Raw genomic sequence first — 10,254 nt, 5'->3', positions numbered from 1 at the left:
CTAATTTAAGGTTTTGCGTGCCAGTAATACATTTTAACGTTTTTAGAAGATCTTTCTATAAATCTATAATATAGAACTAAACTAGTGTTGTATGTGAAGTAAATAAGGTTTTTAAGATGTTCAAGAAGCTTCATTTAAAATTAAATTAAAATGCAGAACCCCCCCCAGACCGGTGGCCAGGACCCAGGCAGTGTGAGTGCCACTGAAAATCAGCACGCGTGCCGCAGGTTGCCTACCCCTGTAATACACAATTCTCAATACTCAGGCCTGCCATAAGGCAGGGGGTGGGCTAGATGACCTCTCAAGGTCTCTTCCAGTACTAGGATTCTATGACAATCTTTAATTAAAAGATTATTCTTCAATTGGGATAGCTCAGTGGTTTGAGCATTGGCCTGCTAAACCCAGGGTTGTGAGTTCAATCCTTGAGGGGGCCACTTAGGGATCTGGGGCAAAATGGGTACTTGGGCCTGCTAGTGAAGGCAGGGGGCTGGACTCAATGACCTTTCAAGGTCCCTTCCAGTTCTAGGAGATAGGATATCTCCATTAATAATAATAATTCCTGGAGATTCCAAGACTAGGGTTTGCCAGGTGTGTTTTTTGTCTGGAACGCCCAGTCAAAAAGCGACCCTGGCCATTAAAAGTCTGGTCAGCGGTGCAGTAAGGCTAAGGCAGGCTCCTTGCGTGGCGTGGCTCTGCATGGCTCCTGGAAGCAGGGGCATGTGCTCCTATGGGTAGGGGCAGCCAGGTGGCTCTGCACCCTGCCCCCGCCCCAAGTGCCATCTCTGCAGCTCCCATTGGCTGGGAACTGCTGCCAATGGGAACTGTGAGGGAAGAACCTGCGGACGGGGCAGTGCACAGAGCCATCTGGCCACACCTCTGCGTAGGAGCCGGAGGGACAAACATGCCACTGCTTCGGGGAGCTGCTTGAGGTAAGTGCTGCCCTGAGCCAGCCCTTATCCCCCTCTGAACCTCCCCAGCTGAGCCCAGACCTGTCATCCTCAGCCAGAGTCTGCACCCCCATGCGGAGCCTTCACACACACCCCCACTTCAAGCCCCTGCCCCAGCCCCCTCTCACACCTCAATCCCCTGCCTCAGCCCAGAGCCCCCTCCCGTTCTCCGAATCCCTCAGCTCCACCCCCGCACCCCAGAGACACCCTCCTGCACTCCAAACCCCTCATCCCTGGCCCCACCCCAGAGCCTGCAGCCCCAGCTGGAGCCCTCACCCTCTCCCACACCCCAACCCCTTGAGCCAGCCCCCTGAAAACAAGCAAGTTTGTGAGGGTGCAGAAAGCGAGCGGGGGGGGGGGGGGGAGATGGAGGGAGCGGGGGGGGGCCTCAGAGGAGCGGCGGGGGGGCAAGGGTGTTCAGTTTTGTGCACGTAGAAAGTTGGCAACCCTATCCAGGACAATCCTGGAGGATTGGCAACCTTAGGAAGACAAAAGGCACACTGAGGACTAAGACTGTTGTCTCCTGTCCTCCAGACCAGGCTAGGGGAGCATCCCACCTGTGTCAGAGATTTGAGACAAAAAACAGAGCAGCCCAGTTTTGTCATCATCCCCATTTTACAGATGGGAAACTGAGGCACAGAAAATGTCTTGCAGGCCAGCGGCAGAGCTGAGAATAGACCAAGGTCTCCCACTTCCCAGTTCTGTGCTCCAACAACTAGAAACAGAAACTAGACTAATTCAGATAGAAGGAGTTGTGATTTGTTTATCAGATATTTTTCTAACTCCCAGAGGAGGAATGGTTGGTCAGGTAATGCTCAGTAAATGCTTTGGGGGTGCCAAGTGTTTACTATAAATAAGTGCTGGTGAGAAAAGCTGGGCTGATAGCCCTGGAGACTTCAGAGTACAGGCTGAGGTCCTCCAAAGGGCCCACACTGCCGCTAAACAAGAGTAACATTATTCAGTAGAGAGAGCAGCCACTAGAAGTGTAAACCAATGCCTAAGACCAGCTGGCTCAGGTGGTCTCAATCATTGGCTGGAAATCTAACTCAGGTTGGTAGTGACCAACCGCTGCATTAGAACTAGGCCTGTCCATTAATTGCAGTTAACTCAAGCGATTAACTCAAATCAAATTAATTTGATTTTAAAAAATCACAATTGCAGTTTTAATTGCACTGTTAAACTATAATAGAATACCAATTTACATTTATTATAAATATTTTTGCATGTTTATCTACATTTTCAAATATATTGTTTTCAATTACAGCACAGAATACAAATTGTACGGTGCTTACTTTATATTATTTTTTATTATCGTTTTTATAGTGCAAATATATGTAATCAAAGGAAATGGTATTCTTCAATTCACCTCATACCAGTACGATAGTGCAACTTACAAATGAAGATTTTTGTTACATAACTGCACTTAAAAACAACTTTAGAGCCTACGAGTCCACTCAGTCCTACTTTTGTTCAGTCAATCTCTAAAACAAACAAGTTTGTTTACATTTACAGGAGATACTGCTGCCTGCTTATTTACAATGTCACTTGAAATTGAGAACAGGTGTTCACATGGCACTTCAAAATGTACAAAACATCCAAAAATATTTAAATAAATGGTATTCTATTATTGTTTAACAGTGCAATTAAAACTGATTATCACAATTTTTTTTTTTAATCTCGATTTTTTTTAATAGTTTGACAGCCCTAATTAAAACATGAGCTGGTGGCTTTCGTTCAGTTCCCAGTGGGTAGGAATCCATCACCACTAGCTGCCAATGATTTTCCCCTTTTTGGTCATCACAGGAAGCCAATAGAAACAGTCCCTCCAGAACACAGTGGAGACACTGCACAAAATCTAGTGGAGTCAGGATCTCCTGCAGTGAGGGAAAGGAGGTGGAAGTTTGCACTGCTACTATTGGAAGCCAAATGCCAGAGTAGAAAAGGACTCCTTTATCCCTGCACCACACTCAAGGGGACAACGTATCACACCGATTTCACAGAATCATAGAATATTAGAGTTGGAAGAGACTTCAGGAGGTCATCTAGTCCAATCCCCTGCTCAAAGCAGGACCAACACCAACTAAATCATCCCAGCCAAGTCTTTGTCAAGCCGGGCCTTAAAAACCTCTAAGGATGGAGATTCCACCACCTCCCTAGGGAACCCATTCCAGTGCTTCACCACCCTCCTAGTGAAATAGTGTTTCCTAATATCCAACCTAGATCTCTCCCACTGCAACTTGAGACCACTGCTCCTTGTTCTGTCATCTACCACCACCGAGAACAGCCTAGTGCCATCCTCTTTGGAAACTCACTTCAGGTAGTTGAAGGGCTGCTATCAAACCCCCCCTCACTCTTCTCTTCAGACTAAATAACCCCCGTTCCCTCAGCCTCTCCTCGTCATGTGCCTCAGCCCCTAATCATTTTTGTTGCCCTCCACTGGACTCTCTCCAATTTGTCCACATCCCTTCTGTAGTGGATGACAGGGGACAAAAACTGGATGCAATACTCCAGGTGCAGCCTCACCAGTGCCGAATAGAGGGGTATAATCACTTCCCTTGATCTGCTGGCAATCTTCCTAAAATACAGCCCAATATGCCGTTGGCCTTCTCTTCTCTGTTTGTCTACGTGGGGATGACACTCAGTTACGACACACGAGGCAGCCTTTGAATGGGGTTTAGTTTGTTTTAAACAAAAGAAGGTAACAGATAAAATTCAAAACATTTATTGGAGTGTGTTGTACAAAAAGATTTCCAGTCATAAAATGTATATTACAAATCATTGAAAGAGACATTTGGCATGCATATTTCTTAAAACAAAAAATTGTGAAATGATAAAGTCTAGATCTTTGTGTAGTTTTCATATGCTCCACACCAACATTTTCTATTTCTCTGTTCTTAACTTAACAGATTTTTTTTCATAATTACTTATTTAAAAACTCAATAAGCCATTATCAAAAAGCTCTTTTACAGCAAATTTCCCAAGGAAATGTCAGTCAAGGCGAGCAGTGGCCTAGACCTGGAGCTACCAAAAGGCTGTGTTAAAAAATTACAATTCAAGTCAAAAGGCATCACTGTTACGAAAATAGAGTTCAAACAAGACAGTATCATTTTGTCCAAATGTAAAGCCTCTTGGCTTAAACTTTGTTTAAAATAGCTTATTGCTTGCAATATTAGTGTAACAATCTGGGTACTGAAAAACACCAGAATGTCTGTCCGACCCAGCAGACTACATCATGTAGACTACATCAAATCTACATAAACTCCTGACTACAAATTCTTGGAAATTCAATAAAAGACATTTTTCTTTTACTAACCCCAAAGTCAATACAGTGCATTGTGCTTCTTTGAACTAATTCTCTCAAAAGTAAGCATCTTTTTTTCCCTCTAGACGTTAGCATTTCAAGAAAGGCATTATGTTTACAAATAATAATTGCATGTAAATATGGGCTTATATAAAAATCACCTTTAAATTATTTTAAAGCTAAGCATATTTAAGGGCAAATAGAAATTCTGTTTCCCAGGCCACTTCAAGTTTCAAACAGTAAAAAAATCTAACACAATTTGTCTCCACATTCAGCTAATGCAATGCTTTGAAATGCAATCACCAACCATCCTTCCACTCACTGGTCCCTATAAGGCCGTGTTTCCTTCCAAATCAGGGGTTTGGAATTGGGCCCAACGGTGATGGTAAAGGCCAGTATCCAATATGGACATGCCCGCTGTTTAGAGGTTAGCCTTTCAAAACTAGATATAGAAAGAATAATTACAAAATGGCTTGAAAGTGAGATAAATGGCTACAGGGCATGCATTATATTGCTAAAAGCCTGCCTCTTGTACTATCCTTCTCCTATTAAAACAGGGAAGGGGAGAATACGAAAGGAAGGATTCACCTTTCAGATGGGATGAGGGTGCAGAGTAATCTCTAGGAACCACTTTCTGACCCCTACAGTATGTCTAACCGGTTTCAGGTTAAGGATCTTTACATGGGATGTTTGAAAAGAAGTATTTTTAAGTGTATAAAGAACACTAAACCCCTCTGGGCACATGCTGTGGGTTCTGTGTGCCCTATTGCTCAACAAAAAAAACATGTATACTGAGTGCATTTCCCTTCACAGTACACTCTGGTTCACATTGTAATGTAACCAATAGCAATTACATTCAACAGAGTCAAATTAAGCTAGCCTTTACATTTCAGGCTGTGGGAAGCTGACTCTCCACACACACCACACACACCCCTGCTTCCTGAGACTATTTTGTGGTTCTTCCTATGAATGCACACTATATGCTGGCCAACCCCCAGCCATTGGCATAGCAACACTGATCAAAGACCTACAAATCATTCCTAACTCTTTCTTTTATAAAAAGAACAGGAGTACTTGTGGCACCTTAGAGACTAACAAATTTATATGAGCATAAGCTTTCATGGGCTACAGCCTACTTCATCGGATGCAACTCTGGACTCTGAATCACCAGGGTGACTCGGAGTCCAGAGTTGCATCCGATGAAGTAGGCTGTAGCCCACAAAAAATTTGTTAGTCTCTAAGGTGCCACAAGTACTCCTGTTCTTTTTGTGATACAGACTAACACGGCTGCTACTCTGAAATCTTTCTTTTATGCTTTCAGGGACAAATCCAGAGTCCTGTACCAGCCCAAGTAGCCAGACTGTGTACAGGGCAAGAGGAATCATGGCCGCTCCATTGCCTGGGCAGAGCTGCCGTTTCCCAGAGTCTATTGCAGCACAATAGTGAAGTGTGACCCGAAGCAGGTTGTCAGGAAGGAGAGAGGCAGGAGGATCTGTGTAGCCATGCCTCTCCCACTGCATGTTGTCACACCAGGAGCTCAGATTCCTCTGTGGCAGGGGTGGGCAAACTTTTTGGCCTGAGGGCCACATTGGGGTTCCGAAACTGTATGGAGGGCCAGGTAGGGAAGGCTGTGCCTCCCCAAACAGCCTGGCCCTGGCCCCCTCCCTCTTCCTGCCCCGACTGCCCCCCTCAGAACACCCGACCCATCCAAACCCCCTTGCTCCTTGTCCCCTGACCACCCCCTCCCGGGACCCCCCTGTCCCTAACCGCCCCCCCCCCCGGGACTCTACCCCCTATCCAGCCCCCCCCCCCCCGTCCCGACTGCCCCCACTCCTATCCATGCCCCCGCCCCCTAACAGGACCCCTGGGACTCCCACGTCTATCCAACCGCGCCCTGCTCCGTCTGCTCCCCTGGGGCCTCCCGCCTCTTATCCAACCCCCCCAATCCCTGCCCCCTTACCATGCCGCTCGGAGCACCAAGACAGGCAGCCACACCGCCCAGCCGGAGCCAGCAACACCACTGCGCAGTCTAGAGCACCGTGGCCAGCCAGCGGCTCTTGCAGCCACACTGTCCGGCAGGAGCTCGCACCCCCGCCACCCAGAGCACTGGTGGCACGGCGCACTGAGGCTGTGGGGCAGGGGGGACAGCAGGGGAGGAGCTGGGAGCTAGCCTCCCCGTCCGGGAGCTCAAGGGCTGGGCAGGATGGTCCCACAGGCCGTAGTTTGCCCACCTCTGCTCTATGGCCATGCCATGCAGGAGGGTGCTGGATTTGCTCCCCTCCCACACCCCAGGCACCTTCACAATATGCAAACCTGGGAGAGGGAGCATTTATAGTACGTTTTCACATAGCTCTTTGTTGCTGTTCCCTTTGCTATTAGTGAATAAAGGCTTGCCTACATGGGGAAATTGACCAGCTATAGCTATTCCAGTGTAACTCCCTTAGGTCAGAATAAAATGATTTGAATTCCAGAATAGAATGTCCACACCAATGAGTTATATTGGCATAGCTAGAGCAAAATCATTATTTTGTGCTAACTAGACTGATCAATTCTCCCTCACAGGTCAACTCTGCCTTCTTAAGGAACCTGCATTTGTAATATTAAGTCTATTGCCATGGAAATTCTGATGATCTTCCACATACAACATGAATGGCTCACTTGCAGGATCTAATAGAAAAAGATGGCTAGGTAGGGAGAAGCTACACTTGGTCTGAACACAAAGCTTTAATTAACTATTGGGATTGGCAAAAACAAAAAAAGAATAGAAAAATAAATACAAAAAAAAATCAAAAAATTAACAGTACTGCTTTAGATCCGGTATAGCAGAAAATGCTTCCAGTTTGGAGTGCCTACATTAATCTGATGAAAGAGTCAGGCTGAATGCTCAGCAAGTCAAACATAAATGGGAAAGGTGGTGTTTTCAGAAGACACACATTAATGCAAACACTGTAGTTTTACTGTGTCTTGCACTTTACAATCAGGAATTGCTCCTTACATTTTAAGTAGCCTTCTGAAAAATGCAGTGGTAACAATCACCAAAGCAAAGATGCTTTTAGGAGGTTAGTCTTAGTCTATTGAGCTTCTTATACTGTCCCATCTCACCACCGTCTCTAAGCACCTATGTTACATAAACATGGCATGGCAGGAGGAAGAAGCAATTTACATCCAGAAATCACTGTTGCAGCCTTTTTTGCCTTTCTTAATGGTGTAAGCTTGTGTGTCAGTTTCAGGCAGGATTATTACAGTTAACAAAGGCCATAAAACATCAAGCGCTTCAACCTTGCATGTGCAGAACTCAGAGGAAGTTAATCTGTACCAGCACTGGCATTTGAACAAGCTTTTAGGAAGTTTCATAGGAAACAACTCCAAACTTAGGGCCCAATTCTGTAGACACTTACTAGGGGATGTTGTGCTCACCACGTTGGCCAGTCCCACTGACTTCAATGAGCCAGTTCAGGGTAAAAGGCACTACAACCAGTAGTAAGGGTCTGTAAGCATCAGACCCTAAAGCAAGACACATTCTCATATTCAGTATGTGTTGCAGAAATTATGGCTCAGATCACATGAGGTCTTTTCTGATACAAGCTGCCCTTCTAACCCAGACTTTACAAGGAAATTCACTAAATAAAGCCAACTGATTCTTCAATGAGCTACATATTATTCTATATTGTTTAAAATATTAAAGGAATAAGTCTACTACAAAGCAGAATGAGCACTCTGAATACTGGCCAACATTAAAAAAAAACCCTATCTTCTATATAAGGTAAATCATGAAAACAGAGTTGGAAAGGGAAACAGAGTCCAGTGGTTAGAAGGTATATTGCAAAAACAGTTTCATCCTGATTGCATTCATTTGCATAACAATAATTTAGAATAGGTAATTGGCAGTGGTATGGCTGAGAAACACAATTTCAGCTATATATGTTTTGCAGCTATAGGTATGATTTACTACATATTCAACCACCTACTCAAGCAGAGTGGGAATATAAGAAAAATGACCAAATACAAGGACAAAGAGAAACATTCTTCCAAAAATCCATTTCTTTTTACTGCTTTTTCACAATGAACATTGATAATGGACTAAAATATAATTCTAAATACTTTACTAGCATTTAATTGTGATAATTAAATCACCTGAGGTGAACATTTTGTGAACACCTGCAGAAAATTAGCACCTCAGACTTTTTTTTAAACGAGAAGAGAAAGTTCATAACCTTTTTAAAAATCACTTTCCCACCCTGCTTGCATTGTAGCAAAGCCATCAATTAAAGCCACTAACCTGGCCTTCTAAGTTATATCAGTCAGTCTAAATACTGTTCAGAGAACATAATGTCCAAAAGCCACCAAAAACATCCAAACCTTCTAGCTTGTGTGATGAATCTAAACTACTTGAATAACAAGATCAGAGTTCAAGAGTGCAGGTAGTACAAGAGTTCTATGCTGGCATCAAATGGTATCCAAATACTCAACTATTGGGAAAAAATGTTTGCTTACATTGCAGTCAATATATTCTTTGGAGCAATTATACTTCATAGTGTATAAAGGTACACTACCACAAGAATCCTAATGCTTTGGGTAGTCAAAAGTTACCTCTGGTAAAAACACAAGAGAGGAAACCAGAACTTAAGGAGACATTACCAGATACAATAACATTTTTTTAGTAATATCTTACTTCTAATATGAATTGTACTTACATTATTTGTATTTACTTAGAGCATTTCAGTCAGGCTGGACAACCTGCTGCGGCAAACAATGCAAGAAATTGCTTACACCCAAACCAAAAACTTCTCACTTTTTTAAGACATTTTGCAAATGCTTTGTTGCCTAAACTATCTGACAATGTCCCTTTACATACAAAAGAACTATTAATAAACTGAATGTAGCAGTGATAAAAAAAATCAACATTTACGATTGCTTTTTAAAACCCCATCAAATATGTATCATAGCCAAAAATAAAATATTTTAACATCTAAAATCTGAATTATTGAAACCAAAAGTTCTGTTTAATGCCAAATACTTTACAACCATTAGCTCATGATTCATATCATCATATCTATTGTCCATCACAATTTCACCCTTGCATCCACTATTTGTTAGGGTCTCAATCGTGACTGAAAGTCCCGATAAATAAAACTGAAAAATTTCAGCTTTGATCCCTCATTACATTCAGACTATACCTGCCCGAGAATAACTGGGATCCATGATTCTCCACCAGTGTTAGCAATGATGGAGCGATAACGCGGAAAGGTTCAGATGTTGTCTAATCCTACTTGGAATAGGGTTAAATGCCACGGTACTCTTGCCACCTCTGTCTACACTGCAGCTTCTATCATTGCTTCCACTGGTGGAGCAGCATCTGTGGTAAATTCTGGGTTATAATTTTCCTAGTGTATACAGGACTCAATATATCAAAAGGTTATTACCATTTTCTTAAATTACTCCAGTACTGTGGGAAGCACTCATGTTGGGTTCTCTGAAAGCCCTGTACAGGCTCATATGGCCTTAAATCTGTTATTTAAAAACCAGCTTGAGGTTAAAGAATGACATATTTATTAGGGCTGTCAAGCAATTAAAAAATTAGTCGCGATTAATCACGTGATTAAAAAAATTAGTTGTGATTAATGGCACTGTTAAACAATAATAGAATACCATTTATTTAAATATTTGTGGATGTTTTCCACATTTTCAAATATATTGATTTCAATTACAACACAAAATACGAAGTATACACTGATCACTTTATATTTATTTTTGGTTACAAATATTTGCACTGAAAAAACAAAAGAAATAGTATTTTTAATTCACCTAATACAAGTATTGTAGTGCAATCTCTTTCTCATGAAAGTTGAACTTATAAATGTAGAATTATGTACAAAAAATAACTCCATTCAAAATTAAAACAATGTAAAACTTTAGAGCCTACAAGTCCACTCAGTCCTACTTCAGCCAATCCCTCAGAGAAACGAGTTTGGTTACAATTTGCAGGAGATAATGCTGCCCACATCT

Source organism: Malaclemys terrapin, chromosome 24 (genome assembly GCF_027887155.1).
Source record: "Malaclemys terrapin pileata isolate rMalTer1 chromosome 24, rMalTer1.hap1, whole genome shotgun sequence".
NCBI classification, from domain to species: domain Eukaryota; kingdom Metazoa; phylum Chordata; order Testudines; family Emydidae; genus Malaclemys; species Malaclemys terrapin.
Note: the sequence above shows the minus strand (reverse complement) of the source record.